The sequence below is a fragment of the Eleutherodactylus coqui genome, chromosome 3, assembly GCF_035609145.1.
Source record: "Eleutherodactylus coqui strain aEleCoq1 chromosome 3, aEleCoq1.hap1, whole genome shotgun sequence".
NCBI classification, from domain to species: domain Eukaryota; kingdom Metazoa; phylum Chordata; class Amphibia; order Anura; family Eleutherodactylidae; genus Eleutherodactylus; species Eleutherodactylus coqui.
The window spans coordinates 318,187,536-318,211,732 of record NC_089839.1 but is presented as its reverse complement, the minus strand read 5'-3'; the positions used below and the strand labels follow the sequence as shown (position 1 = coordinate 318,211,732).

Sequence of the window (24,197 nt, the reverse complement as noted above, 5' to 3'; positions counted from 1 at the left end):
GCCAAGATTGCAAAGGCTCGTGGGTGTCAGAATACATACCCCCTAAAATGACCCTATTTTACAAAGTACACCCCTTTGTGTTCACTGAGTGGTGTCAGGAGTATTTAGATCCCACATTTTCAGGAATTAATGGAATTATGATAAAAAAAAAAATTATAATAAGGCTTTATTTCGGCTAATGTGCTATTCTAAGTTTTTTTCCACCAAAAATCATCATTTTCATGTGCACTGACACCCCAAAATGGATACCCCTGTTTGTATTGTTTTCAGAAATGTACCCATTGTGGCCCTAATGATATGTTAGTATGTACAAATGGGGCCCAAAATGTAATCAGTACTATGTGGCTTTCTGAACAGACTGTTATGATCGTGTGGGCAGATTGAGCAGACTGCCAACACCATCGTGACCAAAGGACTAGTAGTCTAGTAGTATACATGCACACAGGAAATTCACATGGAATCCATGCAACTAACCCTGTGCTAAAGGGGGGGGGGGGGGGGGGGGGTCGACAGTGGCCCAACCTAAGCGTAGACATCGCCCAAATAAGAGGGCGGCCCAGCGGTCTTCGGAACTGGGCCATAGCTGATCCTAGGAGCCACAGAACAGGACACACGCATGGCATATAACAGAGACAGAACAGAATACACAGAGATAGAAAACACTGCATACAGAAGCCAAAAATGCAACCACTACTAACAGATAGGCTGATTATAAAGAACAGGTATTACTTGACATTGTAGACAAAACGTGAAGCTAGCGGGCGAACTTCTAAGCTCCTGGTTATACCGCTATTCCCCACACTAACCATGAGTCCAGGAGACCCGGACAATACTGCCCACTTGGCCTGTAGCAGCAGCCACAATGCATACTCGAGTATAGCCGATCCCAGTGTTAGCCGAGGTACCTAATATTACCCCTTGGCTTATACTCAAGTCAATAATTGACCCCAGGTTTTTGGGGTAAAAGTTGGTACCTTGGCTTATACTCAGGTCGGCTTAGACTGAAGTATATCTGATTACATACAAAAACCTAATGAAATAAGAGCAATCGTTGCATGCAAAGCATTAAAGGGGTTGTCCCGCTCCGAAACGGGTTTTTTTTTTTTTCAACCCCCCCCCCCCCCCCCCCCTCCGTTCGGCGCGAGACAACCCCGATGCAGGGAAGTAAAGGAAGCTTACCGGAGCGCTTACCTTAATCCCCGCGCTCCGGTGACTTCAATACTAACCGCTGAAGATGGCCGCCGGGATCCTCTGTCTTCGTGGACCGCAGCTCTTCTGTGCGGTCCACTGCCGATTCCAGCCTCCTGATTGGCTGGAATCGGCACGTGACGGGGCGGAGCTACACGGAGCCGCTCTCTGGCACGAGCGGCTCCATAGAAGACTGCTGAAGACCCGGACTGCGCAAGCGCGGCTAATTTGGCCATCGGAGGCCAAAAATTAGTCGGCACCATGGAGACGAGGACGCTAGCAACGGAGCAGGTAAGTAAAAAACGTTTTATAACTTCTGTATGGCTCATAATTAATGCACAATGTATATTACAAAGTGCATTATTATGGCCATACAGAAGTGTATAACCCCACTTGCTGCCGCGGGACAACCCCTTTAACCCTTTCCAATCCATTTATTTTTTCTCACCCATTCTCCCCAGCTCCAAATAAATTGGTTCTGGGGAGAATGGGTGAGAAAAAATACATTTTCCCTGCACCCTCCTGATCTGACAGAGTTCAGGAGGGTGCAGGGAGGGACCTGCTTACCTGTCCGGCATCTTCCGTACTCCTTCTGCCTCCCGGCTCGGCGATCATGTGACTGCTGGGGTCAGGTAACACCGGCGGTCACATGATCGCCGGCCAGAATCTATGCATTACATAGCGCTAAGTAATGTGTAAAGGAGAAGGCAGAAAGGATTAAAATCCCTTTCTGCCTTCTCCTCGGGAGTCCTCGATGAGGACCAGTGCAGGAGTGCATCTGCACCCGATGTGCCTGACGATCGGGTGCAGATCCACTCCTGCACTGCAGTGTCGGGCCTGCCCTGACATTGGAGCTGTGGAGGGAAATTATGATGTCGGGGCAGGGCCGACATTGGACTGGAAAGGGTTAACAGCGGGAATCTGTTGTCTCACCCATCCCCTCTGGCTGTGGGAGGCCAACTGTCATTAGCAACAGTCTTCAGCAGTAGATGGTGTGGGCTCAGATCTGTAGGATGCAAATGCAAGTCCATTCCAGAAAGCTGCTTCCTAACATATACATACATTCACGTGCTGCGGTGGCAAGGGGTTAAAAGGGTTCCCTGGGACTCCAGTACTGATCTATGCGCAGTGAAGTGGTGACCTGCCTCCCAGAATCCCTGCCAATCAGCTGATGACGAATGCGCATTGCTGCCACTTCAGTCTATGCCAGACGCAGCACCGTACATTTCCGGCTGTACACGCCTGCATTTCAATACGCAATCCTATGCAGAAGGCCGTGGTTTATCTACGCGAAATCACGCGCAGAAAACAAACCGCGTCATGCTCTAATTCTGTGCGGGGTTCGCAGAGCCCCGGACATAAACGTCACTCGCTGGCTGCCGGCTCTGCGCATGTGCCGTCTGCTGGCACATGAGTCAGAGCTGCGGGAGCGGGCGAGTTCCGCACTGCTCTCTGCAGGCGCTCAGGTCGGGTCCCGTTGCGAGCAGCTGGATGCGACACGGCCGTCTGCAGGCGGCCTTAGGCCTCATGTCCACTAGAAAAATACAATCCGCGTAGAATCAGCTTTCTATTGTATCATTTTTGCATGCAGATATCCGCACACATTGCTATCAATGTGATAGCAATGTGGCCGATCCGCGGTAAAATGGAGCATGCCGCGGTTTTTTCTCCCACGCATGAAAAACGCAATTCTATTAAAATTCCATCCGCGGGTGCAAAAATCAGTTTAATGGACGGGATGGCCAATGATTCCCTAGGGGCAAATCCGCTGCAGAAACAGCTATTCCATTTTGCTAGTGGCCATGAGGCCCTAGGGCTCCTTCCCACAGACGGATCTATTCAACCTAATAGCTCAAGGCTCACGGTGCGGAATTTCACAGCGGAATTCCGCACCGTAAAATCACCCCTCCTCACCCACGGCATGCTCTATTTGCCGCGGGTGTACGCGCGGACGGCTTCCATTGCAGTCTGTGGAAGCCGTCCATTCACGCTATTTTCCGCTGTAGCACAGCGGAAAATTGCGTGAAACCGTCTCTACGCCTACCGCGTCACATGCCGCTGCGGTGCGTCACGCGCTCGATTGCCCATGCGCACTGAGGCGTCATGCGGGACTCCGGAACCGGAGGTAAGTATTGGGGTCTCTTGGGGCTGCCGTGATCGGCTCCGCCCCGGAATTCCATGGCGGAGCCCGTCACAGCCGTGTGCAGCCGGCTTTACAGCGTGGGTAATCAGGAGCCTGAAAACATAAATAAGGTAAAACAAAGAAACAAATTCAAATCACGTTTTATTATTTATTAAAAATGTGGATTTTACACCAAGTGTCATTCCCTGATAAACCAAAGGCCGCTGTGTTTGGGGATCTTTTCTGTTTACTCAATCGGTGTAAAATATTGCGCAGTTTTTCAGGATACTCCAAAAAGCTTATAAAAAAAAAAAAAAAAGGGAATCACCGGCAAAAAGCAGTCCAAAAAACGAAGGGTTTCAAGATTGCTGAACGTCGAGGGTCTCTTCACTGTCGGACAGCCTTCCCATTCTCAAGGACGTCAGATCTGCAGGAAATAACGAAAAATCAGCAGGTTAACAGTCACATCCCACCAGTATTACTGATCCCTAGATCCGCTCCACCCACTTACATTGACCACTACTCCCCCAACCTGGTCAGAAGAAATACACACACACACACACGCACGCACACGCAAGCGAAAACCTGCAAATATGCGCAAAATAAGCACGTATGAGCAGATGCACGCAATGAAAATTTTAGCAGATGCAGCATCTTACCTCAACGAGTTATGTCAGCTTGTGTGCAAGCGAAGCGAAATTCTTCTCAAAACGCGTCCAAACGTCAGGATCATCTCCACACGCAAGTTTGCAAAAAAGCTCACAAATCTCTGGTGGCCGCGTCTCCACACGTAGCGCACAAATCTGCCAAAAAAGACAGGTTTCGTCAGGTGGCGTCGCGCAAATCTCAGGTGACGTACTCACCACACGTAGCACACAGCGCATCAATCTCAGGTAGGTACTCAGCACACAGCGCATCAATCTCAGGTAGGTACTCAGCACACAGCGCATCAATCTCAGGTAGGTACTCAGCACACAGCGCATCAATCTCAGGTAGGTACTCAGCACACAGCGCATCAATCTCAGGTAGGTACTCAGCACACAGCGCATCAATCTCAGGTAGGTACTCAGCACACAGCGCATCAATCTCAGGTAGGTACTCAGCACACAGCGCATCAATCTCAGGTAGGTACTCACCACACAGCGCATTAATCTCAGGTAGGTACTCACCACACAGCGCATTAATCTCAGGTAGGTACTCACCACACATAGCAGCACAGCGCATTAATCTCAGGTAGGTACTCACCACACAGCGCATTAATCTCAGGTAGGTACTCACCACACATAGCAGCACAGCGCATTAATCTCAGGTAGGTACTCACCACACATAGCAGCACAGCGCATTAATCTCAGGTAGGTACTCACCACACAGCGCAGAAATCTCAGGTAGGTACTCACCACACAGCGCATTAATCTCAGGTAGGTACTCACCACACAGCGCAGAAATCTCAGGTAGGTACTCACCACACAGCGCAGAAATCTCAGGTAGGTACTCACCACACAGCGCAGAAATCTCAGGTAGGTACTCACCACACAGCGCATTAATCTCAGGTAGGTACTCACCACACAGCGCAGAAATCTCAGTAGGTACTCACCACACAGCGCAGAAATCTCAGGTAGGTACTCACCACACAGCGCAGAAATCTCAGGTAGGTACTCACCACACAGCGCATTAATCTCAGGTAGGTACTCACCACACAGCGCAGAAATCTCAGGTAGGTACTCACCACACAGCGCAGAAATCTCAGGTAGGTACTCACCACACAGCGCAGAAATCTCAGGTAGGTACTCAGCACACAGCGCATTAATCTCAGGTAGGTACTCACCACACAGCGCATTAATCTCAGGTAGGTACTCACCACACAGCGCATTAATCTCAGGTAGGTACTCACCACACATAGCAGCACAGCGCATTAATCTCAGGTAGGTACTCAGCACACAGCGCATTAATCTCAGGTAGGTACTCACCACACGTAGCGCACAGCGCATTAATCTCAGGTAGGTACTCACCACACGCAGCGCACAGTGCATTAATCTCAGGTAGGTACTCACCACACGCAGCGCACAGCACATTAATCTCAGGTAGGTACTCACCACACATAGCAGCACAGCGCATTAATCTCAGGTAGGTACTCACCACACATAGCAGCACAGCGCATTAATCTCAGGTAGGTACTCACCACACATAGCAGCACAGCGCATTAATCTCAGGTAGGTACTCACCACACACAGCGCAGAACTCTTCCTCTCCCACGTTGTAAGCAGTATAAAAGGCTCCAACCATCAGCTTCCTCTGTAGATGCCAGGACTCGGAATTCGCGGGCAAATTCAAGTATCGGTGACGTCACCGGTCACGTGAGGCGCGGGCACAGCTCTCATCGTGCACGGCAGCTGAACTGTACTGCTCGTGCACAATGGGAAGTCACATGGTGCCGATTCCAGCCACCTCATTGGCTGGAATCGGCAGCAGGAATAACTGAAGCGTAAACTACTAATATGCCTGCCACCAGGGGGCACAGTGGGGGAGGGGATGCAGAGGGGCCTGGGGGAACACGGGGGGGGGGGGAGGGAATGGAGGGTATGAGAGTATTCCCCTTCATAGGTTATTGTGGATTAGTGGGAGGCTGGTGCAGGGACGGGCAGTGGCCTGCAGGGTCGTCCTGGGGGGCCGAGGTGTTTCTTGGAGACCATATTTGATCGTTGTATCCGCTCTCCAGTCCACGACGCAGGGCGCTCCTTCAGCCTCATGTCCACGAGCGGATCCGATCCCACAGCCGGAGATCGCGGATGTAATGGCCTTTCTGCGCAGACGCACCGCGGCTCGTCCGCACCCCCGCCTCCCTGCCTTTTCTGCGCAGACGCACCGCGGCTCGTCCGCACCCCCGCCTTTTCTGCACAGACGCACCGCGGCTCGTCCGCACCCCCGCCTCCCTGCCTTTTCTGCGCAGACGCACCGCGGCTCGTCCGCACCCCCGCCTCCCTGCCTTTTCTGCGCAGACGCACTGCGGCTCGTCCGCACCCCCGCCTCCCTGCCTTTTCTGCGCAGACGCACCGCGGCTCGTCCGCACCCCCGCCTCCCTGCCTTTTCTGCGCAGACGCACTGCGGATCGTCCGCACCCCCGCCTCCCTGCCTTTTCTGCGCAGACGCACCGCGGCTCGTCCGCACCCCCGCCTCCCTGCCTTTTCTGCGCAGACGCACCGCGGCTCGTCCGCACCCCCGCCTTCCTGCCTTTTCTGCGCAGACGCACCGCGGCTCGTCCGCACCCCCGCCTCCCTGCCTTTTCTGCGCAGACGCACCGCGGCTCGTCCGCACCCCCGCCTCCCTGCCTTTTCTGCGCAGACGCACTGCGGCTCGTCCGCACCCCCGCCTCCCTGCCTTTTCTGCGCAGACGCACTGCGGCTCGTCCGCACCCCCGCCTCCCTGCCTTTTCTGCGCAGACGCACAGCGGCTCGTCCGCACCCCCGCCTCCCCGCCTTTTCTGCGCAGACGCACCACGGCTCGTCCGCACCCCCGCCTCCCTGCCTTTTCTGCGCAGACGCACCGCGGCTCGTCCGCACCCCCGCCTTCCTGCCTTTTCTGCGCAGACGCACTGCGGCTCATCCGCCCCCCGCCTTTTCTGCGCAGACGCACTGCGGCTCGTCCGCACCCCCGCCTCCCTGCCTTTTCTGCGCAGACGCACTGCGGCTCGTCCGCACCCCCGCCTCCCCGCCTTTTCTGCGCAGACGCACCGCGGCTCGTCCGCACCCCCGCCTCCCTGCCTTTTCTGCGCAGACGCACCGCGGCTCGTCCGCACCCCCGCCTCCCTGCCTTTTCTGCGCAGACGCACCGCGGCTCGTCCGCACCCCCGCCTCCCTGCCTTTTCTGCGCAGACGCACCGCGGCTCGTCCGCACCCCCGCCTCCCTGCCTTTTCTGCGCAGACGCACCGCGGCTCGTCCGCCCCCCGCCTTTTCTGCGCAGACGCACCGCGGCTCGTCCGCCCCCCGCCTTTTCTGCGCAGACGCACCGCGGCTCGTCCGCACCCCCGCCTCCCTGCCTTTTCTGCACAGACGCACCGCGGCTCGTCCACACCCCCGCCTCCCTGCCTTTTCTGCGCAGACGCACCGCGGCTCGTCCGCACCCCCGCCTCCCTGCCTTTTCTGCGCAGACGCACTGCGGCTCGTCCGCACCCCCGCCTCCCTGCCTTTTCTGCGCAGACGCACTGCGGCTCATCCGCCCCCGCCTTTTCTGCGCAGACGCACCGCGGCTCGTCCGCACCCCCGCCTCCCTGCCTTTTCTGCGCAGACGCACCGCGGCTCGTCCGCACCCCCGCCTCCCTGCCTTTTCTGCGCAGACGCACCGTGGCTCGTCCGCACCCCCGCCTCCCTGCCTTTTCTGCACAGACGCACTGTGGCTCGTCCGCACCCCCGCCTCCCTGCCTTTTCTGCGCAGACGCACCGCGGCTCGTCCGCACCCCCGCCTCCCTGCCTTTTCTGCGCAGACGCACCGCGGCCCGTCCGCACCCCCGCCTCCCTGCCTTTTCTGCGCAGACGCACTGCAGCTCATCCGCCCCCCGCCTTTTCTGCGCAGACGCACCGCGGCTCGTCCGCACCCCCGCCTCCCTGCCTTTTCTGCGCAGACGCACCGCGGCTCGTCCGCACCCCCGCCTCCCTGCCTTTTCTGCGCAGACGCACTGCGGCTCGTCCGCACCCCCGCCTCCCTGCCTTTTCTGCGCAGACGCACTGCGGCTCATCCGCCCCCCACCTTTTCTGCGCAGACGCACCGCGGCTCGTCCGCACCCCCGCCTCCCTGCCTTTTCTGCGTAGACGCACCGCGGCTCGTCCGCACCCCCGCCTCCCTGCCTTTTCTGCGCAGACGCACCGCGGCTCGTCCGCACCCCCGCCTTCCTGCCTTTTCTGCGCAGACGCACTGCGGCTCGTCCGCACCCCCGCCTCCCTGCCTTTTCTGCGCAGACGCACTGCGGCTCGTCCGCACCCCCGCCTCCCTGCCTTTTCTGCGCAGACGCACCGCGGCTCATCCGCACCCCCGCCTCCCTGCCTTTTCTGCGCAGACGCACTGCGGCTCGTCCGCACCCCCGCCTCCCTGCCTTTTCTGCGCAGACGCACTGCGGCTCATCCGCCCCCCACCTTTTCTGCGCAGACGCACCGCGGCTCGTCCGCACCCCCGCCTCCCTGCCTTTTCTGCGTAGACGCACCGCGGCTCGTCCGCACCCCCGCCTCCCTGCCTTTTCTGCGCAGACGCACCGCGGCTCGTCCGCACCCCCGCCTCCCTGCCTTTTCTGCGCAGACGCACTGCGGCTCGTCCGCACTCCCGCCTCCCTGCCTTTTCTGCGCAGACGCACTGCGGCTCATCAGCCCCCCGCCTTTTCTGCGCAGACGCACCGCGGCTCGTCCGCACCCCCGCCTCCCTGCCTTTTCTGCGCAGACGCACTGCGGCTCGTCCGCACCCCCGCCTCCCTGCCTTTTCTGCGCAGACGCACCGCGGGTCGTCCGCACCCCCGCCTCCCTGCCTTTTCTGCGCAGACGCACTGCGGCTCATCCGCCCCCCGCCTTTTCTGCGCAGACGCACCGCGGCTCGTCCGCACCCCCGCCTCCCTGCCTTTTCTGCGCAGACGCACCGCGGCTCGTCCACACCCCCGCCTCCCTGCCTTTTCTGCGCAGACGCACCGCGACTCGTCCGCACCCCCGCCTCCCTGCCTTTTCTGCGCAGACGCACCGCGGCTCGTCCGCACCCCCGCCTCCCTGCCTTTTCTGCGCAGACGCACCGCGGCTCGTCCACCCCCCCGCCTCCCTGCCTTTTCTGCGCAGACGCACCGCGGCTCGTCCGCACCCCTGCCTCCCTGCCTTTTCTGCACAGACGAACTGCGGCTCGTCCGCACCCCCGCCTCCCTGCCTTTTCTGTGCAGACGCACCGCGGCTCATCCGCCCCCCGCCTTTTCTGCGCAGACGCACCGCGGCTCGTCCGCACCCCCGCCTCCCTGCCTTTTCTGCGCAGACGCAGCGCGGCTTGTCCGCACCCCCGCCTCCCTGCCTTTTCTGCACAGACGCACTGCGGCTCGTCCGCACCCCCACCTCCCTGCCTTTTCTGCGCAGACGCACCGCGGCTCATCCGCCCCCCGCCTTTTCTGCGCAGACGCACCGCGGCTCGTCCGCACCCCCGCCTCCCTGCCTTTTCTGCGCAGACGCACCGCGGCTCATCCGCCCCCCGCCTTTTCTGCGCAGACGCACCGCGGCTCGTCCGCACCCCCGCCCCCCTGCCTTTTCTGCACAGACGCACTGCGGCTCGTCCGCACCCCCGCCTCCCTGCCTTTTCTGCGCAGACGCACCGCGGCTCATCCGCCCCCCGCCTTTTCTGCGCAGACGCACCGCGGCTCGTCCGCACCCCCGCCTCCCTGCCTTTTCTGCGCAGACGCACTGCGGCTCGTCCGCCTCCCCGCCTTTTCTGCGCAGACGCACCGCAGCTCGTCCGCACCCCCGCCTCCCTGCCTTTACTGCACAGACGCACTGCGGCTCGTCTGCACCCACGCCTCCCTGCCTTTTCTGCGCAGATGCACCGCGGCTCGTCCGCACCCCCGCTTCCCTGCCTTTTCTGCGCAGACGCACCGCGGCTCATCCGCCCCCCGCCTTTTCTGCGCCGACGCGCCGCGCCTCGTCCGCACCCCCGCCTCCTGGCCTTTTCTGCGCAGACGCACTGCGGCTCATCCGCCCCCCGCCTTTTCTGCGCAGACGCACCGCGGCTCGTCCGCACCCCCGCCTCCCTGCCTTTTCTGCGCAGACGCACCGCGGCTCGTCCGCACCCCCGCCTCCCTGCCTTTTCTGCGCAGACGCACCGCGGCTCGTCCGCACCCCCGCCTCCCTGCCTTTTCTGCGCAGACGCACCGCGGCTCGTCCGCACCCCCGCCTCCCTGCCTTTTCTGCACAGACGCACTGCGGCTCGTCCGCACCCCCGCCTCCCTGCCTTTTCTGCGCAGATGCACCGCGGCTCGTCCGCACCCCCGCTTCCCTGCCTTTTCTGCGCAGACGCACCGCGGCTCATCCGCCCCCCGCCTTTTCTGCGCCGACGCACCGCGGCTCGTCCGCACCCCCGCCTCCCTGCCTTTTCTGCGCAGACGCACCGCAGCTCGTCCGCACCCCCGCCTCCCTGCCTTTTCTGCGCAGACGCACCGCGGCTCGTCCGCACCCCCGCCTCCCTGCCTTTTCTGCGCAGACGCACCGCGGCTCGTCCGCACCCCCGCCTCCCTGCCTTTTCTGCGCAGACGCACCGCGGCTCGTCCGCACCCCCGCCTCCCTGCCTTTTCTGCGCAGACGCACCGCGGCTCGTCCGCACCCCCGCCTCCCTGCCTTTTCTGCGCAGACGCACCGCGGCTCGTCCGCACCCCCGCCTCCCTGCCTTTTCTGCGCAGACGCACCGCGGCTCGTCCGCACCCCCGCCTCCCTGCCTTTTCTGCGCAGACGCACCGCGGCTCGTCCGCACCCCCGCCTCCCTGCCTTTTCTGCGCAGACGCACCGCGGCTCGTCCGCACCCCCGCCTCTTCTGTGCAGACGCACTGCGGCTCATCCGCCCCCCCGCCTTTTCTGCGGAGACGCACTGCGGCTCGTCCACACCCCCGCCTCCCTGCCTTTTCTGCGCAGACGCACCGCGGCTCATCCGCCCACCCCCACACCCCCCAGCCTCCATGCCTAATTATCCTTCTGATCCGCAGTGCGTCGGCCATTGTACTTGTGGCTGTATGGCGGCTCGGCCGCACCCATTGACTTCTATTGAATGCGTCCGCTCGGACACGGAGCGTGCTGCGTTTGTTGCGGAGGCCAACGCTCCCCTACGGGCACTTTGAATTGCAGATTTTCCACACCGTCGACCTGTATGGATTCCTCGAATCAAGTCTGCCCGTGGACATGGATCCTTCCACTTTGTGAGGATTCCCCGCTCTCTGCTGATGCTCTACCTGTCTCTGTTCTGCTCGCACTATTAATAAGCCCCGCTGGGCTGGGTCGGTCAGGCGGAGCACAGTGGGGGCTTCCTCCCGTGGACGCCTCTTGTTCTTTCTCCGAATTAATTTCGACACGAGAACTTGGATTGCGGAAGCCTCAGTGCTGATGCTAAACTCAGAGAAGACCCCAGAGGGTGATGGAAGCGGCGTCCCCCCCTCCCTGATGGAGGTGCACATGCAGCCGCGCGGTTGGCTTCTGTCTGGGGCCATGCCCTCAGAGCGCTGATATGGCGGACAGTTGGAGCACTGCTCAGCGCCGTCCTGGGCTTCATTACCTGCTGTGGGCAGCTCAGGCCCTAACTGTCCATTTATTTTTCCAGGAGGGGTAACAGAGGAACGGCTAATCTGACCCCCGTCATAGCATATGCTTACATGGCCCTGGGTTTGGCGCACAAGTACAGAAACCTCCCAAAAGGAGATCTGTTGCTTTATAGTAATGGCGGAGAGCGCTTCTGTCCAACGATTGGATACTCTGACGGGCCCCTGGTCAGATCAAATAGGAAGGGCAGCGGGCGCCATGATGGAAGGCCATGACTGAGGCTTCAGGACAGGCGCTCATACTTCTTCCAGCGGTTCCCTCGCCGTAGTCCGCTGTGTTGATCCTCATTACTTCTTTTACAGCCAGTGTAAAATAATCTCCAGTTGACAGCGAGGGACCAACTCAAGGCTCATGTGGGGGTCCGGGGGCCAGTGGGAGGGGCCGACTCCAGGCTCATGTGGGGGGCCAGTGGGAGGGGCCGACCCCAGGCTCATGTGGGGGGCCAGTGGGAGGGGCCGACCCCAGGCTCATGTGGGGGGCCAGTGGGAGGGGCCGACTCCAGGCTCATGTGGGGGGCCAGTGGGAGGGGCCGACTCCAGGCTCATGTGGGGGGCCAGTGGGAGGGGCCGACTCCAGGCTCATGTGGGGGGCCAGTGGGAGGGGCCGACTCCAGGCTCATGTGGGGGGCCAGTGGGAGGGGCCGACTCCAGGCTCATGTGGGGGGCCAGTGGGAGGGGCCGACTCCAGGCTCATGTGGGGACCGCGGGCCAGTGGGAGGGGCCGAGACTGAAAATGGCCAAACTCAGTTTCCCCTAAAATACCGCTACATTGTGCCTGCAGCCATGAGCCCTAGACTTCACTTGGTGGGTTGCAGACCACGCCCGTGTACTTTGCGTGGTCTGACGCGGTTGTCGTCATTTTTGCTGGTCAGTGTTACATCTTCAATTGCGCTATTCTGTGAGCAAAAACAACCAAATTCGCGTTGGAGCGGGCGAAGCCCGCGGGTTGGGCAACATCTCACCAAGTCAAGTCTACGGCTGCTGGAATGAGGCGGCATGCTAGGGCCAATGACAGATGGGGGGCCCGGGACCCAGCAGAGGACCGTACCATTATCAGTGTTCGGGTCCGGCCGGGGTCTGCCTCACGGACACAGATGGCAGCCAAAATCCAGCAGTACCCGGTCAGCCCCGTAATCTCTTGCCCTGCAGACAATGTGCTGCCATCTGGACTGCATCAACCACGGGGCACCTGCCATCCTGTGGGTGCCAGGAACCGGCTGCACACCACCCAAGCTGCCCCACTTACAGGAAGAGAAGGCAAGTCATCTTGTAGATAGAAGACTTTCTAATGGCCCACAAAAGACATGATCTTATAGATTGCATTCGGGTCTTCTATAGCAGGGTTCCCCAACTCCAGTCCTCAGGGACCGGCCACAGGTCATGTTTTCTGGATTTCCTCAGTGTTGCACAGGTCATGTAATTATTGTCAGTGCCTCAGACATTGCCACAGGTGTTCTTACTATCGGATATCCTGAAAACATGACCTGTTGGTGGTCCCTGAGGACTGGAGTTGGGGACCCCTGTTCTATAGAGCCTTCTGCAGGCCAAGATGGAACTGTTTCGATGGGGGATGGGGAGGGGGGCGCAAGCGTACACAGGGTGGGGGGGCAGGCGCACAGGCATACACTGGGGGGGCGCGCAGGCGTACACGGAGGGGGAAGGCATACACTGGGAGGGGCGCAGGCGTACATGGGGGGGGCACAGATGTACACGGGGGAGGGGGGCGTACACAGAGGACCCCCTCCCCATTGAGATACAAATGCTAACACAGATATCTGAGACCGTTTTGCACACAAAACAACAAACTGAGCTGAGAGATAAATACTTCATCAGTCCACTGAGCCCAGCAATGGGACAGTCTTATGATGTGTCTTATCCATCCTTTAAGCTGCACCTGGAAGGAGGTGCAGCACCACCTAGTGGAGGGCAGCGTTCTTACAAGGTCAGAATTTTTATGACGTTTAATTAAAAAAAAAAGGGTGGGATTGGGAAGAGGACGCCCCCTTTTCATCTCCCTCAGACCTTTCCTATTCCCCACTTATACCACAATCCCAGGCCAGGGTTCAGTCCATTTGTGAGGGCGTCATAAACGTGTACTCCCAAATTCTTCTGTGACGCTGCGACTTGAACTTGCCCTTCAGTATGATACCTCATCTGCCACCGCCGTGTCCACGACCACAAAAAGGGTTTGCCAGGTAATTCCCTCTAATCGGGTGGTGATGACCTCATCTCGCTCTCAGTCCTTGTCCCTGATATAAAGCCCCCAACAGGCTATTTACAACATCAGACGTGGGACATGTGACCGGACCCCGCGGGCGTGTAGTCCTGCTGTGTGTATATATATATCCTGTCCGCGGTCCGTACCTGGCAGCAGGTCGTACAGCGCATGTGTGTGTGGTTACTGGGGGGGGGGGTTAGCATTGCTATGGGGGTATTACTACTGAGGGGGTCACTGTGGGGGTCATTATTTTTCCTGGGGCCATCAGGGTCAGTATTAGGGCTCATTCACACGGGTGTCATTCTATTCGGTCGCGTATTTGCGCTATCGAAAATCACTTAGGCCTGTATATTTGCGTTTGCAAAAATGAACACAGATGGCCCTGAGATGGTGCGCAAATATGCCGTGACTACATCGGTTCCTGCGCCCTCACCACGTATTTGCGCGGCCCATTCATACGGGCAGAAATTCTGCGGGGGGATTTTCGCCCGTGGAAGCTGCCATAGGATCGGGTTAGAAAACACAATCCTATGCAGACGGCCGCGGTTTGTCCGCGCAAAATCTCGCGCAGAAAACAAATGGCGGCACGCTCTATTACTGTGCAGGAGTCGCAGTCACTCCCCGGCCGCCGGCTCCGCTCTGCGCATCGCCGTCACATCACAGAGCCGCGGGAGCAGGTGAGTGCCGCGTTGGTTCCTGCAGGGGTCGGGAATTCTCACAGCGGGATCCGACCCGGCCGTCTGCAGGCGGCCTTACAATTGGCCCTTTGATGGTCACCATAAGCCTGATGTGGCCCTCGGTGAAAAGGAGCTTGTAGAAAGGAAGAACCAGGCAGCATTCATTAAAATCCTCTTTATTGAGAAAACATGAGGAAGCAAGCAGCCACGTATCGACCCCGTGAAGCAAGCAGCCACGTATCGACCCCGTGAAGCACGCAGCCACGTATCGACCCCGTGAAGCACGCAGCCACGTATCGACCCCGTGAAGCACGCAGCCACGTATCGACCCCGTGAAGCACGCAGCCACGTATCGACCCCGTGAAGCACGCAGCCACGTATCGACCCCGTGAAGCACGCAGCCACGTATCGACCCCGTGAAGCACGCAGCCACGTATCGACCCCGTGAAGCACGCAGCCACGTATCGACCCCGTGAAGCACGCAGCCACGTATCGACCCCGTGAAGCACGCAGCCACGTATCGACCCCGTGAAGCACGCAGCCACGTATCGACCCCGTGAAGCACGCAGCCACGTATCGACCCCGTGAAGCACGCAGCCACGTATCGACCCCGTGAAGCACGCAGCCACGTATCGACCCCGTGAAGCACGCAGCCACGTATCGACCCCGTGAAGCACGCAGCCACGTATCGACCCCGTGAAGCACGCAGCCACGTATCGACCCCGTGAAGCACGCAGCCACGTATCGACCCTGTGAAGCAAGCAGCCACGTATCGACCCTGTGCTCGGGTCTTTATCAAGCTTGATAAACTACAGGGTCGATACGTGGCTGCTTGCTTACTCATGTTTCTTCCTGGTTCTTCCTTTCTACATTGATGACCAACGGTGGCCCCGGGGCGTTGGGACCCTAGCTGGCCTATTGCACAGTGCCTTGCACCAGCGGTGTGGCTGAATCCTTGGACTGCTGCTGTGATTCTTTTTTCTTCTGGTGAAAAGGAGTTTGACGCCCCTGATCTACAGCCATCAGATCCAACCGGGTCTGCTCCAACCCAACAGAGAAGGACATAAATCAGGGGACCATCCCACCTCAACTGATGACAGGGGGACCCAGGGAGCGTCCGAGCCGCCGAGGGATATGGCGCAGGGAGCGTCCGAGCCGCCGAGGGAGGGGGGGGCGCAGGGAGCGTCCGAGCCGCCGGGGGAGGGGGGGGGGGGGCGCAGGGAGCGTCCGAGCCGCCGGGGGAGAGGGGGGCGCAGGGAGCGTCCGAGCCGCCGGGGGAGAGGGGGGCGCAGGGAGCGTCCGAGCCGCCGGGGGAGAGGGGGGGGGCGCAAGGAGCGTCCGAGCCGCCGGGGGAGAGGGGGGGGGGGCGCAGGGAGCGTCCGAGCCGCCGGGGGAGAGGGGGGGGGGCGCAGGGAGCGTCCGAGCCGCCAGGGGGGGGGGGGCGCAGGGAGCGTCCGAGCCGCCAGGGGGGGGGGGGCGCAGGGAGCTTACAGATGGTAAGCAGCTGTAAGACCTGCTGACATGTACGGACCGCAGACAGGATACATAACCCCAACACACAGCAGGACTATAAGATCCCTGTAATGTAAGGAGCTGTAAGACCTGCTGACATGTACGGACCGCGGACAGGATACATAACCCCAACACACAGCAGGACTATAAGATCCCTGTAATGTAAGGAGCTGTAAGACCTGCTGACATGTACGGACCGCAGACAGGATACATAACCCCAACACACAGCAAGACTATAAGATCCCTGTAATGTAAGGAGCTGTAAGACCTGCTGACATATACGGACCGCAGACAGGATACATAACCCCAACACACAGCAGGACTATAAGATCCCTGTAAGGTAAGGAGCTGTAAGACCTGCTGACATGTACGGACCGCAGACAGGATACAGATCCCCAACACACAGCAGGACTATAAGATCCCTGTAATGTAAGGAGCTGTAAGACCTGCTGACATGTACGGACCGCAGACAGGATACAGATCCCCAACACACAGCAGGACTATAAGATCCCTGTAATATAAGGAGCTGTAAGACCTGCTGACAGGTACGGACCGCAGACAGGATACATAACCCCAACACACAGCAGAACTATAAGATCCCTGTAATGTAAGGAGCTGTAGGACCTGCTGACATGTACGGACCGCAGACAGGATACATAACCCCAACACACAGCAGGACTATAAGATCCCTGTAATGTAAGGAGCTGTAAGACCTGCTGACATGTACGGACCGCAGACAGGATACATAACCCCAACACACAGCAGGACTATAAGATCCCTGTAATGTAAGGAGCTGTAAGACCTGCTGACATGTACGGACCGCAGACAGGATACAGATCCCTAACACACAGCAGTACTATAAGATCCTGTAATGTAAGGAGCTGCAGGACCTGCTGACATTACAAGGCCTCCAGAGATATGTGGAACAGAAGATAGTACCCAGAGGACTGCGAAATCCAATATTGCCCCCACCCCACTTGAGAACACCAGAGTTTATGAAAAAGTGGGAAGAAACGTCAACCGAATCATCTATAAAATTAATTCAACTCCTATTAGAAGAAGAGAACAAAACCCTCATTAAAAATCAAAAAACAGTAGAGGAAAGTATAGAGCAAGCAAAAAGGTTCTCTTCTGACCCCGAATTCCCACAAAAAGAGAAAATATTAGAGTCAAATCGAAAAATATACTCAGCACATCAAGGAACGTAAGCATTCTCTTTTTACAAGGGACCTTCAGGACTTCAGGGATCCAAAAGCCTATTCTAACGTTCGACCACTATCAGAAACTGAAGCGAGCTCTTCAGATATAGAACCATCAGATAACGAAATTGCTAGTAATAAGAGAACGTACCTCCCCCCTCGCCACAGTAGAGGCCGTCGCCCCTATCGAGGCAGAGGTAGATCAAGAGGAACCTCAAGCAACTTCCTCGATCAGCCAATATTGAGATATTTTTACGGGGGAGCAGGGACACATACACTCAGCGGTAAATACAGAGTCACGCAGTTCAGGCCCGCCATCCACTGATCGACCACAAAGCAACACTATGCAAATAATTAACGTGTCCAAACACAAACTTACCAGCATGGACTGCTCTGTGTTGGAGAGGGGGCTGTCCTTCGTCCCGACGACTAGCTAGGATTCATTCGTCTGGACGAAGGACATCTCCCTCTTCACCAGAAAGTTGAGGTGGAGAAAATACTTCATTCAAAAAGATAAAACAAGAGCTCAAGAATTAGGTCTTGAACCTGGTGATATGCATGCCATAGATACCTTAGAGTCTCTAGAGAATGAGATCATAGGCATTGGTCCAGTCACAGACCTTAAATTGCCAAACAAGACTACACCTCCAGCGGTCCATTGTCCGGAATTGGACATGTTCGAAAGACTGGTCATAAAAGATCTAAAAACTCTGCGGCCCAGGGCCCAAAAATTCCCAAATATGTCTAAACAGGAATTTGAAGCACTTAATGCCTTGAAGGAGAACAACAGCATAATTATAAAGCCCTCTGATAAGGGTGGCAATGTTGTTGTGATGGACACTGAACAATATACTCAGATGTGTGGCCGACTGCTGGATGACAGGGATACATATACTAAACTAAGGTCTGATCCCACCCAGTCATACTGGATTGAGCTAAAGAGAATACTATCGGAAGGAAAGGAAAGTCAACTGATTAACGAGTCGGAATATCGGTATATGCTTAATGACACCCCACGGACATCAACCTTTTACTCCCTTCCCAAGGTGCACAAAGGGCTGGACCCCTTAAAAGGGAGACCAATCATATCTGGTGTCAATAATTTGACCCAGAATCCAAGCCAATATGTAGACAGGATCCTGAGGCCATTTGTCTCCTCTCTTCCATCATATGCAAGAGACACGATGGACCTCCTTAGACAGCTACAACATCTTCATGTCGATCCTGGCACCTTGATTGCCACCCTGGATGTGGAAGCGCTGTATAGTTCGATTCCACACCAGGGAGGCCTTAAGGCTGTACAGCACTTCCTTTCACAAAGGGGAGTATATATGTCCTCGCATACCGACTTTGTTCTCTCTCTACTTAACTTTATACTAACCCACAACTTTTTCATCTTTGATTCGAAGTACTTCCACCAGCTCAGGGGCACCGCGATGGGGACGCCTTGTGCCCCATTGTATGCCAACCTGTACCTGGGCTGGTGGGAGGAAAAGATCGTCTTCGCCGAGAGCAATAACCAGTGGTCCAAAAATGTCCTCTTTTGGACGAGATATATCGATGACATCCTTATCCTTTGGTCCGGCGAAGAGATGGAATTTAAAAACTTTGTTGACTTCCTAAACTGCAATGATCTCAATCAACATTTCACATCAACAATAAGCAAGAGTAAAATCGAATTCCTAGATGTAACGATTGAGATTAAAGGAGATGTCCCGCGCCGAAACGGGTTTTTTTTTTTTTAAACCCCCCCCCCCGTTCGGCGCGAGACAACCCCGATGCAGGGGTTAAAAAACCCACCCGCACAGCGCTTACCTGAATCCCGGCGGTCCGGCGTCTTCATACTCACCTGCTGAAGATGGCCGCCGGGATCCTCTGTCTTCGTGGACCGCAGCTCTTCTGTGCGGTCCACTGCCGATTCCAGCCTCCTGATTGGCTGGAATCGGCACGTGACGGGGCGGAGCTACACGGAGCCGCTCTCTGGCACGAGCGGCTCCATAGAAGACTACAGAAGACCCGGACTGCGCAAGCGCGGCTAATTTGGCCATCGGAGGCCGAAAATTAGTCGGCACCATGGAGACGAGGACGCCAGCAACGGAGCAGGTAAGTATAAAACTTTTTATAACTTCTGTATGGCTCATAATTAATGCACAATGTACATTACAAAGTGCATTATTATGGCCATGCAGAAGTGTATAGACCCACTTGCTGCCTCGGGACATCTCCTTTAAACAAGACGGGTCACTTTCTTCAAGTCTTTATCGTAAGCCTACTGCTACGAATAACCTTTTGAGCTGGGATAGTTTCCATCCCCATTCCCTGAAAAAGGGAATACCAAAAGGTCAATTTCTCCGAGTAAGGAGAAACTGCTCAGAGACAGTGACCTTCGAAGCTGAGAGCAAAAAACTGCATGAGAGATTCCCACAAAGAAGGTACCCCCCCGCACTGCTAGTAGATTCATATAAACATGCCCTTGAAAAAAATAGGGATGAACTACTAAATCCACGTGAGAGGAAAGAAATCCCCACTGTGAGAGTGCTGGGCACCTATGACACAGGACATCGACAAGTCAAGGAGGTACTAGAGAGATACTGGGAAATACTGTCGCATGATAAGGACATCAAGGACATAATCCCAGATCATCCTGAGATTACATACCGCAGGGGCAGGAATATCAGGGGTCATCTTATCCGTAGCCACTATGACCAACCAAAAACACAATGAAAACTGGTTAACCAGGAATGTGCCAAACGGAACATCCCCTGCTCGAGATGGGTTTCATGCAGCTACATAGAGAGAAGCAACGCCTTCACCTCAACTGCTACTGGAAGACTTTAGAAGACCCGAAACTTCTTTAACTGCACCACTCGAAATATGATTTACCCTGTAACTTGTATTTGTAAAAAACAATATATTGGAAAGACAAGACAAGAATTTCGAAGAAGAATTCAAGGACACATCGGGAATATAAGAAGAAAAGAAAAGACCCCCCATCTCGAATCACATCCGGGACGAACATGAGGGAAACTCCGAATGTGTAACATTTCAAGGAATCGAACTCATAAGGAGAGATGCAAGGGGGGGGGGGGGGGGGGGGGGGGGGGGAGGTATTGACAACTTTCTCCTCCAGAAAGAAGCAAGATGGATCTTTTGGATGGATACTGTACACCCGAAAGGGTTAAATGAGCAATTAATCTTTAATTGCTTTATATGAGTCACACAAGCATATGATCAATCCAGACGTCTGGTCGGTCAGAGATCGCATTAACAATCATTAAATATTGACCTAGTAGCTAATACACTGATATATATCCATTAACCATCCAAAGAGATAATAGATCTGGTTACCGTCTCCATCACTGAGTATGTATAATACAGGCCCTCGATATCGCGGTCCAGTCACCAGGCACTATGTTACTTATCTGATAGGGGTTGTGACTGCTTACTAACCCACCCCATCTCATAATATATGTATCGATCAGACACCTCAACAATCTGAACAATGCCCACCACGTCCTGCCCCGAGACCGGTCTTCATTCACACCTTATAATTTACTCCAACAGGTCAGCTAGGGGAGCTGCAAATGAGTCTGTTCCATTAGATCCCTTATTGCATTAATGCAAACTATCTATATTTATGTGTCCTTATACGCCAGTATCATTTATACACCATCTTTATCAGGTGACATCTATGTACGGCCCCTCCCACATAAAATACTGCGACTACAGCATCATTGCTAGTAAACAGAATGGCGGAGGCTGTCATAGCGCCATTAGCGTCATGACGCACTAACGCATGCAGCGCCCGCCTTCATCTCTTTTCCAACTACACTCTACCACAATAGACACATAGACGTCGCGGCGTAATGACGTTACTATGTGGGGAGGCGGCCACCGCCCCCCGTTTATCCTATCAGCGGCACAGAGCTCCATGTGGGCGTTTCCACAATACGGAGCTATACAGCCAGCGCCCCCGTCTTCAACCTATCAGCGGCTTAGACCCAATGTGGGAGGTTTTACATTACACAGTCCGGTCTCCCTCTTATAACAGTTCTGAGAGATGGGTTCACTATGTGGGCGATCATCAACCATAAGAAGCATCTCTGACACGGTATATAGGCGCCTATGTAAAGTATTGATAGCTAATGTTACCAAAATAAGAGTGACAATAAAGACTAAACGATCTCCAATCCGCCCAGAAACCAGCTGATTGGTGGACTGAAGCAGACACCGACACCTTGGGAGGAGCTCCGCTTGCTTTATAAGGGTAGACACTTGACTACTGCTCAGATTGCCCTGACCTACCATCAAGGCCACAGGTGCTGCTCTCTACTCATGCTATACTTTATATCATTATACCTCGGATAGAGGCTTATTTAGGGAAATGGAGACTCTGTTATAGTGACCCCATAGTGCAGATCTCATCATCAGATCAGACTCAGGTGTTGCTTATACTTTTTTACCGGCAAACCTGGGCCCTGCACTATTCGACAGGGGTCATTCTTATCTATTTGCTGGCATAAAGGGCTTACTCTCAATTTCAAAAAATCTTTGTCTTTGAGAGGCATCCTCTAGAAACACTGCGGCTATAGGCGATGTATGTTGCATCCTGCCCGATCTCAGGCGCAGCACAGTAACTGTTGCTGTGCACACTGAGATAGCGAATCAGACCTGGCTGCTATATATATTATCTTGGACAAAAGTCCTGGTCTGACTAAGGGGCATTTTCTGAAAAAGGGTCCGTTAAGACCCATTAATAGCCCACAAATAAAACCGAATGCCATTTGCGCATCAATGTCCTAAAAGAGTCGTCCTCTATCTGAACACGGGACACCACCGGTACTTGGCGGTGAATGATTGATATTGATGCCGGCTACGCTTTAGCTGCCATCATATAGGATACCGCCAATATCTGGTTGGCTCCTTCCTTATTTTATGTACACTAATCTATCACTGTGCATGAGTAGATACAATCACCTAAAATGATCGGTCTATTATCATACCCTAAGGGTTCTGAGTGAACTCGGAAAAAGTGGATTATACCCACCTGATAATCAGGTTTCCAGTAGTCTCCACGACAGCACCAATGAGATTGCCTCCTCCTGGTAGGACAGGAACATACTGAGAGGTTAAAAGCTCCCCCCCTTCCCCACTTTCCTCAGTGGATTCTAACGAATTGCCGGGGCAGGAGCTAAACTTAAATTTTTTCCCCTAACCGGGGTTTTTTAATTTTTAAATTTATTATTTTACTTTTATAGGGGGGGGGGGGGGGAAGGTACGGGTGCAGTCGTGGAGACTACTGGAAACCTGATTATCAGGTGGGTATAATCCACTTTTTCCCCCAGTCGTCTCCACGACAGCACCAATGAGACGTACCAACTAAAGTTTATTAGGGTGGGATCGCTGCCGAGAGGACTTTGCGGCCGAAGGCCATGTCCTCGTCCTGCTGCACTTTTACCCTATAGTGTTTAATGAACGTGTGGGGTTTTTTCCAGACTGCGGCCTTGCAAATTTGCTCGACCGAGGCTGAACTGTGTTCGGCCCATGAGGACGCCACTGCCCTTGTGGAATGGGCTTTAAGAGCTAACGGGATCTCCTTCCCGAGGACTTTATAGGATTCTATGATGGCCAGGCGGATCCACCTGGCTATGGACCTTTTCGCTGCTTTGCTACCCTTATTTGGGCCACTGAACTGGACGAACAGGTTGTCGTCTCGCCTCCAGTGGCTCGTTGTATCTATGTAGGCTAGGACTGCTCTCCTAACGTCCAGGCAGCTTAGGATTCTTTCCTCCTCGTTTTTTGGGTTGCTGAAGAATGAGGGGATTATTATATCCTGGGACCTATGAAAATCTGACACTACTTTTGGCATAAAGGCCGGGTCTGTTTTAAATATTAGTTTGGTGTCTGCGATTTTCATGAACGGGTGGCGGATGGACAAGGCCTGTAGTTCGCTAACCCGTCTTGCGGAGGTGATGGCTACTAGGAAGATGGTCTTGATTGTAAGCATTCTTATAGGTAGCGCCTCGATCGGTTCGAATGGTACCGCTGCCATGGCCCCTAGAACCCAATTAAGGTTCCAGTCTGGGAACAGGTTTATGGGCCTAGGGCGTAATCTAGCTGCTGCTGTTAGGAACCTGTGGACCCATCTATCGTCTGCGAATTTTGTGTCGCAGATAGCGCTAAGGGCTGAAACTTGGACTTTTAGGGTGCTCGGGGAGAGGCCCATCTCTAAGCCCTCCTGCAGGAATTCTAAGATTAGCGGAGTGTCGGGGATAGAATCCCCGCGATCCCTTCCCTGTCTCCATGAGGAAAACTTTCTCCAGACCTTCTGGTAGATCAGGTGGGTCGTCTTTTTCCTACTGGACATTAGGGTTTCTACTACTTTCTCTGAGAATCCTTTCTTTCTTAGCGAGGATTCCTCAAGAGCCATGCCGTTAAATGGAGTTTGTCTAGGCCGGGGTGGTTCAGTGGCCCCTGCGATAGAAGATCCGTCCAGGTAGGGAAGGTGACTGGGTCCTGGACGCTCAGTGTTGTCAGAAGACCGAACCAGCTTCTTTTCGGCCAGAACGGGGTCACTAGGATTAGCGTGCATCCCTGGGTTCTGAAGTGCTGTAAAACCCTGGGGATTAGTGGTATGGGAGGAAAGGCGTAGGCCAGTCCTTGTCCCCAGTCCTGGCCTAGGGCGTCTACCGCTATCGGATGATCTCCTGGCCGGAGGGAGAAAAAGTTGCCTACTTTTGTGTTCTCCCTGGTTGCGAAGAGGTCCAACTGTGGGGTCCCCCACCGGTTGGTTAAGATTCTGAATGCCTCTGGGGAGAGGGACCACTCTCCTGGGTCTATCTGCTTCCTGCTGAGGAAGTCTGCTTTTTCGTTTAGTGTACCCTTCAAGTGGGTTGCCGTGATCGAGAGGATCCGGCCCTCCGCCCAGTGAAAGATTTTCTGTGCGATGCTTTGCAGTGGGGGAGATCTTGTGCC

General features: G+C 55.6%; 1 long non-coding RNA gene across 1 annotated transcript; it reads right to left on the bottom strand.

Annotated features, from left to right (window-relative positions):
* Positions 1 to 3,455: 3,455 nt before the first annotated feature.
* On the bottom strand, positions 3,456 to 5,828 carry LOC136620068 (uncharacterized). Its single transcript, XR_010791129.1, has 3 exons — positions 5,533 to 5,828; positions 3,970 to 4,113; positions 3,456 to 3,737 (listed from the first exon to the last, which is right to left on the bottom strand). It is a non-coding gene; the product is annotated as an uncharacterized lncRNA (long non-coding RNA).
* Positions 5,829 to 24,197: the final 18,369 nt, after the last annotated feature.